This window comes from Psammomys obesus, unplaced genomic scaffold (genome assembly GCF_907164565.1).
Source record: "Psammomys obesus unplaced genomic scaffold, mPsaObe1.curated_primary_1811, whole genome shotgun sequence".
In the NCBI taxonomy this organism is placed as follows: Eukaryota; Metazoa; Chordata; class Mammalia; order Rodentia; family Muridae; genus Psammomys; species Psammomys obesus.
In genome coordinates, this window is record NW_026585686.1 from 698,025 (window position 1) to 706,586 (window position 8,562).

At 40.3% G+C, this 8,562-nt stretch overlaps 1 protein-coding gene across 2 annotated transcripts in view; it reads left to right on the top strand.

The window, feature by feature from the left end:
- Mllt3 (MLLT3 super elongation complex subunit) overlaps positions 1 to 8,562 on the top strand; it is a 250,155-nt gene that overhangs the window by 158,604 nt on the left and 82,989 nt on the right. The window lies entirely within an intron of this gene.

Sequence of the window (8,562 nt, forward strand, 5' to 3'; positions counted from 1 at the left end):
ACCCTAGGATCCACACATGGCTCAATCAGTTCATGGGAAGTTTGGGGAAAAGCTGAAGATTATGTGGAAAAATAGATTAAATGGAGTTACTGTCCATATTTTCTTGATCACAGTGAATGTAAATATAATTTGTTCATATAACATGTTTGAGCCATTTAAATACATATGTTTGTTTTGTTTTGGAATTTTAAGTAGAAAAAAATTCTCCTTTTGGATGAAGGTGGGATATTTTTGCCCTTACATTTGCTAAGCTGAAGAACAATTTTATCTTTCTTGTTGACACAAGCATTTAAGATGTTTGTTATCAACCAGTTCAGTGGCACAGATAAAGATTATGAATTGAACAAAATCTTCTTTAAAATCAGGCCACCAACCTTAAGATGAACTTTTTAGTCATCCTGTGTGCCCAACTCAGATTCACATAAGACCCAGTTTGGATGTAGGCTTGAACTTGGTTCTTTACTTAGGATCCTCCACATTTAGTTTATCTGTATTTGAGTAGCTTTGTATCCATGAACTTAACATGTTTCTAAAAGGATTTACACATTCATTGCCTCTGAATATGAATTACATCACTGGTAAACTTTGCTATAGTTGCTGTGTAGGACACAGTGGATTATTTTGGTACCATGTTTTGTTATTTTGTTTTTGTTTTTCCTTTATGCCGTAGATAATTATTCTGAGAACTGTAGGAAAGCTTTGGATCCTGCAATGAGAAATTATCCATTTGTATAATTATGTGACCAATTTGGATTCTGTGGACTCATTTCTTTTTGAGCCCTGTTTCACCTATTTTTTTCCTTGTGCCTTTTCTACTAAATGCGTCTTGATGCTGTAAAGTATTTTTCCATTTTTAGCTCTTCACCATACTAGAATGTTGTAGACGGTGAGTTAAGTAGGTATCGGAGAGCCAGCTTCAGAAATGAGGAAACATTTGTCCCTGACAGAACGTTTTTTTATAACATCTTAAAATTTGGGATTTTACTGCTTCTTGGCATTTTGGGTAAGATCAGGTGTGAACATGGAGAATTGGGACACGAAGGAAGTTGTTTAAAAAAAAAAATAACCCTTTTACTTGTCTTAGTAGTTACTATGAGTGTACTATAGAAGCTAGCTGTGGTTATGTCCTTAACAGATTTGTTCTAAATCCCCACACTGTCGTTACATTTCTATTGTGAAGGTGGCACATTAGCCCTCTTGGATCTGCTGTTGCATAGGTAATTGAAGTTTGTGGAGTATGGGACTTGAAGGCATCAAGGTTATAGGGAAATGTACATCTGACCTAAAAAGTTTTTAAACAGGCACGTAATCCTAGAGTGTGGAAAGGCTAGAGGTTCAAGATAAGCCAGTGCCACATCCTGGGAAAGTCTCGTGTTGATTTTGGTTGTTTGTTCTACTCGTGTTTATTTCCCAGTGACCTCCCTGACTTTCGGCTTCCCTCTTTGTGTTTCTACAAGTAACCTTTGGAGCCCATGGGCACTTTCCTATTAGACTTCAAATATGTCTTGACAAGTTCAAGATGTTTGCAATGTTGAATATACCTTACACTGATCACTCTGATCATTTGGCATATCTAGTAATTTATTTAGGCGACTGATTGTAGTGAATTCTGTTACAAAGTAAAAACTTAAAAAAAATTCATCTGAGACTATGTTAATCCATAGATTCCATTTTATATGCAGAGATTAAATTGAACTCTATGAAAATGTTCAAAGCATTTATAGACTAATAAACATTTTTGGCTTAAATTATTTCAGCTAACATTGCAATATTTACTGTTGTCTTAGTGTTAGTGCAATGTAAAATCTACAGACTTTTAAGCCATTTTGCTTCTATTGAAATCTTTCTCTTCAGATAATCTTTCTCTCCTCATCCTCCTCCTCCTCCTCCTCCTCCTCCTCCTCCTCCTCCTCCTCCTCCTCCTCCTTCTTCTTCTTCTTCTTCTTAATGGCTGTGATTTGGCAGATGTAAAGTTACTTTGTTCTTTATTCCTAAATACTACATTAATACATGTTGCAGATGTATGTGTGTTCTACCTACCCTTAAAGGAACAGAAAGGAGATCTTCTTCATGTGTGGCTAGCGTAATTATTATGGAGAGCTTGAGGCATAAATGATCAGTTGCTCATGGCTTTCTTTTTTTTTTTTAATTTTAATTTATTTATTCATTTTATATCCCAATTGTAGGCTCCTCTCTTTTTCTGCCCAGCCCCATCTTCCCTGTTACCCTATCTTCCCTCCCCTATTCCTCAGCTAAGGGGAGCCTCCTCTGCCCCAGATCATTAAGTCACATCAGGGCTGACTACATCCTCTTCCCCTGTGGCCTGGTGAGGCAGCCCTCCCAGGGGGCAGTGATCAAAAAGCAGGCAACAGAGTCCATGTCAGAGACAGCCCCTGCTCCCTTACTAAGGAGCCACATGAAGCCTGAGCTGCCCCTTGGCTTCATCTGTGTAGAGGGCCTAGATCCAGTCTATGCATGCTCTTTGGTTGGTGCCTCAGTCTTTGCAAGCCCCTCTGGCCCCTGATTAGTTGGCTTTGTTGATCTAGTGTCGCTCCTGGCACCTCCAGGTCTTTCTATGTTTACTCCCACTTTTCTACATGCTTTGCCCAATGTTTGGCTGTTAGTCATAGCATCTGTTTGGATCCTCTGTTTGGTGTAGCCTCTCAGAAGACAGCTATGGTAGGCTCCTGTCTACAAACCTAGCAGAGCATTATCAGTAGTGGGTAGTTGGGTGTTCCCCTCTCTCCACTAAGAGACCTGTCTAGTTAGAAGGTGTCCTCCTTAGCCTCCTGCTACTTGGAGTCTCAGCTGGAGTCACCCTCATATCCTCCCAGAAGCTTACCACGTCTTAGGTTTCCAGCTTGTCCCAAAGATGCCCTGCCCATGGCTTCTCTTTTCTCTGTTGGCCTGCTGTCCTCCTCCCACCCTCTCCTCGGTTCTGATCTCCAACTCATTTCTCTCTGTGCTTCCTCTCCTACCTTGTTCCCTCTCTTCAGTTCATGGCTTTCTTAAAGTTCATCTACCTGGGACTCCTTATCACCTGAGAAACTTTTATGGGATGCTTGGATTGTAGATGCATAAAGTAGGTGAACACACGAAAATTTACTGATGTTAAATTATAAATAAGTATATTTTAAAATAGTGATTCAGATTGCATATAATTTTGCCACTTATTAAGACTAAGTAAAATTTGCATACTGAGACAAAGTGTTTCTCTCTCTCTTTTTTTTTATTTTATTTTAATGTGCATTGGTGTGAGGATTTCAAACCCGTTAGAATTGGAGTTTCAGACAGTTGTGAGCGCCATGTGGGTGCTGGGAATTGAACCCAGGTCCTTTGGAAGAGCAGACAGTGCTCTTAACCACTGCGCCATCTCTCCAGCCCCGACAAAGTGTTTCTTTATGTTTACATGAAGAATTGAATCTTTGCCAAATGGTTTGCACTAAAAGACTTAGAGCATCTTCATCTTTCACAGTTCACCAGTGCTTTGATATTACAGTAATGAATATCGAGAGTGCTGCTCTATATAAATATTATAACATTGCAGAAATACATTTAGGCTATCTCAGAAATTCTTTCAATTCTGCCCCAATCTCAAACCCAAATTTATTAGATTTTTAAAAAGGAAACTCAAGCCAGCAACTCAAATGGCACCATTTTACCACGGCACAATACAACTCGAATATATCAGTTATATTAATTTGATATGATCAGAAAAATACTGTTTTATTTTTCATAACAAAGCCATTATGTTTCGGCAGCAACAGGAAAATTTGTGTGCCCAGAGAAACCAGTGCAGCTCACGGCATTTCAGACTGGAAGCAGGTTGCTTCGGGCTTTGATCATTGGCACTCTGTGCAGTGACGCATGTGTGACGCAAAGCCCACGTGCTTTGTGTGCAGGACTGCAGGGAAGCTTTGCCATGCAGCGCAGGCGAGTGCTGCCAACACGACCTCAGATTCACCATGCATTTGAGTTTGCAGCAGTTTTTGTCCATTGCCTATCAGAAACTGTATGTGGATGTGTGTGTGTGTGTGTGTGTGTGTGTGTGTGTGTGTGTGTGTGTGTGTAGGCTATAGGTTATTGTCAGGCAGCTTCCTCAATTCTTTGTCTTACTCCTTTAAAATTGAGATTACTTTTTTTTATGTTGTATGAGTGCTTTGCTCATATGTATGCCTTTGTATCACGTATGTGCCTGGTCTCCAGAGGGCAGGAGAGGACATTGGATCTCCTAGAATGGGAGTTACTGTTTGGTTGTGAACTGCCATATGGTTGCTAGGAATCGAACCCAAGTCCTCTCTAAGAACAAGTGCTGTTAATCGCTGGGCTCTCTCCAGCCCCTCTTTTGAGACAGGTTCTTTTAATAAGCCGGGCTCACTGATCTTGTTGGACTACCTGGCAGCAAGCATCACGGATCCTCTTGCCTTGGTTCCCTGGTACTGAGGTTACTAGGCTGGCTTTTAACGTGGGTGCTGGGGATCTGCCCAGATCTCTGTACCAGCTCGGTAATACCAACTGTACCATCTCCCCAGCACTACAACCTTTTTCACTGTTGCCAAGTTTGCATGGTCTGGACTCTAAATTACATGACCCCGTACGGGCTTGCCGTCCACAGCTTAAGAAGGTGAGGAGCAATCACTGTGTGGCTGTGTTTTGCTTTCATTTTTTTCCCCTTTAACCCCGAAAGTACACAGTGCTCTTAAAAGTTGAACTTGGCTTTTCTGGAGATCCGAAAGGTTGATGTTAGAGCTGGAAGCCTCTTAGAAAATGCTTTTCGGCTCCCAGAAGAAAATGATTCCAAAGAACTTTTTGCCAGAAGAATCTTGAAAACTTGTAGATTATTTTTTACACTATAATCTTCATACCTCCAGCTCTATGTCAGTTTTCCCACTCACTGGTAGATTTCTTTTCTTTTCTTTTCTTTTCTTTTCTTTCTTTCTTTCTTTCTTTCTTTCTTTCTTTCTTTCTTTCTCTCTCTCTCTTTCTTTCTTTATTAAACATCATAACTTTTTTAAACTGTCTCAAAAAAAAAATAAACCTGTACATTTCCCTGGAAAGAAAAATATCTTGTGGTCTTCTACTGAATCGCCTCTTAATATTAAAACAAAACTTTGTTTTAAAAGAATAAAAGTTTTGGTCCTGGTATCCTGGTACATTTGGATTTAGGCATCACCTTCTGAGACTATTGAAATATAGATGTTCTTTTAAATCTGGGACCCAGAAGGTGATTCCCTTTAAATGAGATGCCACAGTAGAACTTTCTGGGGACAGTGGATTTGTTTAGTCCTAGTCACTGCCAAGCCTAGAGTTAAAGTGTCGGAGGATAGAGCTTAGATGGAAAGGAACGATGTAGGAGCATCTTTCAAGGGTCAATTATACTCACTTCTGTATATTTTATTTTAACTTATATTCCTGATTGTATTAAGCAAGAAATTCCTTCATATTGAGGTCTTAGCCTTTGATTGGCAAGGAAGGGGCCTGTGCAATAAACCTTTGAAGTTTATGCAAAAAGGCCAGGGCACCCCTTACCCACATGGAGCAGTGGCTCCTGGTTCCAGTGAAGTATTTCTGGATACTTCCTGTAAAAATGAGCGGATGATCACTCCTGAATCAATCTTGGAATTGTGTTGCTCAGAATGCTGGGATTAAAGGATTTGTGATGGTGAGAGATGATCTTCTATTCGCTTTTCTTCTTTGTAATACTAAAAAGTGATATGCAAAGTTCTGTGGCCCATTGGTGTCAGACACTGGGTTGTAAAGCAGGTTAGCGTTCCCTCTGTGCTTACAAAGCACAGGCATGTGCTAACTGTGTGTCCTATAAATGAAGCTGCTGTTTCTGAGGAGAAGGTGGTACAGGTGTGTATGCAGGCAAAACGTGAATTCACGTAAGAGCCTCATTTCTGTTACCACCTAGCCCGCGTGTCTTGGGGTCTCAACTTTTCTGTGGTGGAATGGATATGGTGGTGTCTTCTTCATAGGGGATGTGCAACCCACGCTGAGCAGCAGCGGAGACCGCGAGGCTGTTCTTTTCCTTTGGGTATCACCCCGGAGGATGGCAGCTGCATGTGACCTTCATACTAAGCACTTATATATACAGTAGGAAAGGTGTGTTGGTTCTGTGAGCTGCTCAGTACTGACACGAGAGTGTGCTTAGCATAGCCATAGAACAGCGAGGGGCCTATGTTGGTTGTGTGTAATGGTTGGCCTGTGTTATTCATTTTCTCAGGGAACTTACACTCTGCCCATTTGTATTTTGCTGTCCTAAAATCTAATTTCAGGTTTATTTAGATTATCAGTTTTAAAATATTTGCATCTTCATTAGAAAAATTAGTGATTCTTCGCTGTTTTTCTTAATTCTCAAATTTTCCCAGATTAATGGCTTCTGCAAGCTGTGCCCGTGTAGAGGTGATCACGTGCATTATATCCACCAAGGAGGTTGCATGCTTGTGGTACTGTGACACAAGCCCTAAAAGGGGTCCCGCGTCTTAGAAGTGAGTTTATTTCGTGGCTGTTCCGTCCGTGCTTTGGCTTGGAAATCAAGTGTTAAAATCATTCTTTAGGGGCCAGTGGTGGGGTGTGAGCCTCTTGCCTCCCACTCTCTTTTCCTCTCTCAAGTAAACCGGGCAAACTCTAAACATGTTGTTCAGTCTATTTCTGAATCACTGGCAAGCGGTTAATTTTGAGGACTGAAAAATTGTAACTAACCACAGCAGTTGTTAAAGCCAGGGCTTCTGTAGGCAGAAATCCAACTCTGCTCAGACACCACCTGTTTCAGTAGGACATCTCAGGCACCCAATCAGCAAGAACTGCTGCAGAAGACATGGGGGCCATGCTTCCAGTCTGTGTTAAGTCTGCAGCACAATGCAGTCCAGGGTGCAGAGTGGCAGTTATATTTCTCTATGATGTATCTGGTTTTATGAGAAAATAAATTAGAACTTGGCTGAAGTTGGTGGACTCCCAACGAAGGGTTTTGTTTGTTAAAGGGCCAGAGGGATCTGTGATAAGAAACTTTCACTCACACAATGGTGTCAAGCCATCTGAACGGCATAATGTAATGTAGGGTCTGGCGTTAACCTAGGTAAGGCCATGCAAAATTTTCATTGTACTCTGTTGACTTCTCAACTATAAAGACTGTACCCATCTTTCCAAAGACGACACCCCTCCTCCCATCCTGGCTATAATTTTTTGAATAAGTAAATAAATTCCCCATATGTAAATGCACAATGAGCTGGGTTCAGCCACCAATAACACTGAAGCAGATACCCCAGTTCTTGGTGACAGAAGAAACTAAATTTCTACGCCAGTGGGATAACTTCCTAGGAATACTATTGTAGATCCAAGGCACTAAGGGGAATTTAAATTTTGATGGGCTTTTACAGATCTCTTTTTAAAGAGGCTCTGCTATGCGGCGCTTGCACCAGCAGCCTGTGAGAGCACTCATTTCTCCACACAGTGATTTATCACCCCCTGCCCCGTGTGGTGGGTGGAAATAGTATCTCATTTTTAACTCGCATTGCTCTTGTGAGTGATGATGCACAACTTTTCATATGCTTAAAAAGTCATTTTCATTTCCTTTCGGAGGCCACATTTTAATGTATTTTAAATTGGAATATTCTAAATGTTTCAGTTTTGACTTAAATTTATGGGTATTCCTTCCCACATACTTAAATTTGGAAAAGCTACAAGAAGATACGGAAGCCTTTTTAACCAAGATCTGTGTTTTCAGGCTTTCTTCAATTTGTAACAAATTATGTTCTTAGGAATTGATTTGTCAAGACTTTGGCTTCTGAAAATATAAGTGGCTTTTGTGGCAAAGTCATCTCCACCATGCCCAGAGATGAATGTCTGGCTGCTACTTACAAAAATGATTCAAAGAAAACAACACAGATTATTTTAGTGGCTGTCACTGGACAGCCTCATTGGACTTTGTATATTTGTTTTGGAACAAGTGTGGCCGTGTTTGTAATTTTCTAATATATATGCATCCTGTAATCGTCTACCTCAAAGTATAAAAGAATGCTGCAGTTTTTCATTAACACTGATAAAGGTTGACTTATTTAAATAAATTTAAGATTAAACAGGTGGCCTCATTCATTGGTAGTTTTAAAGAAGTTAATTTTATCATATCAGTTTTTTTTTTCTTTCCATCTATGTATTTGGCTGCCTCTGTCCCAACTCTGAATTAAATCATGAAAGTGGTATGCGTTCATGTGCGCGCGCGTGCGTGTGTGTGTGTGTGTGTGTGTGTGTGTGTGTATGTTTGTATATACACATATATAAAGTTTGGTGTCTGTGTGTGTGTGTGTATTATATACACACATACATATAAATCATTAGTAGAATGTGTGAGCCGTAATTTCTGCTGTAATACAGATGTCTTGAGTTTTTCAAACAAAGCGTGCTGATCACAGTTGAATGTTATTTATATCATTCAATATATTTTGTGGTTTTTATGGTTTAGTGTCTTCTGAGTGCCACACAAATTGATTGAAGGTTAGTTCCAGATTTTAGGAAGCACACACACACACACACACACACACACACACACACACACACACACAC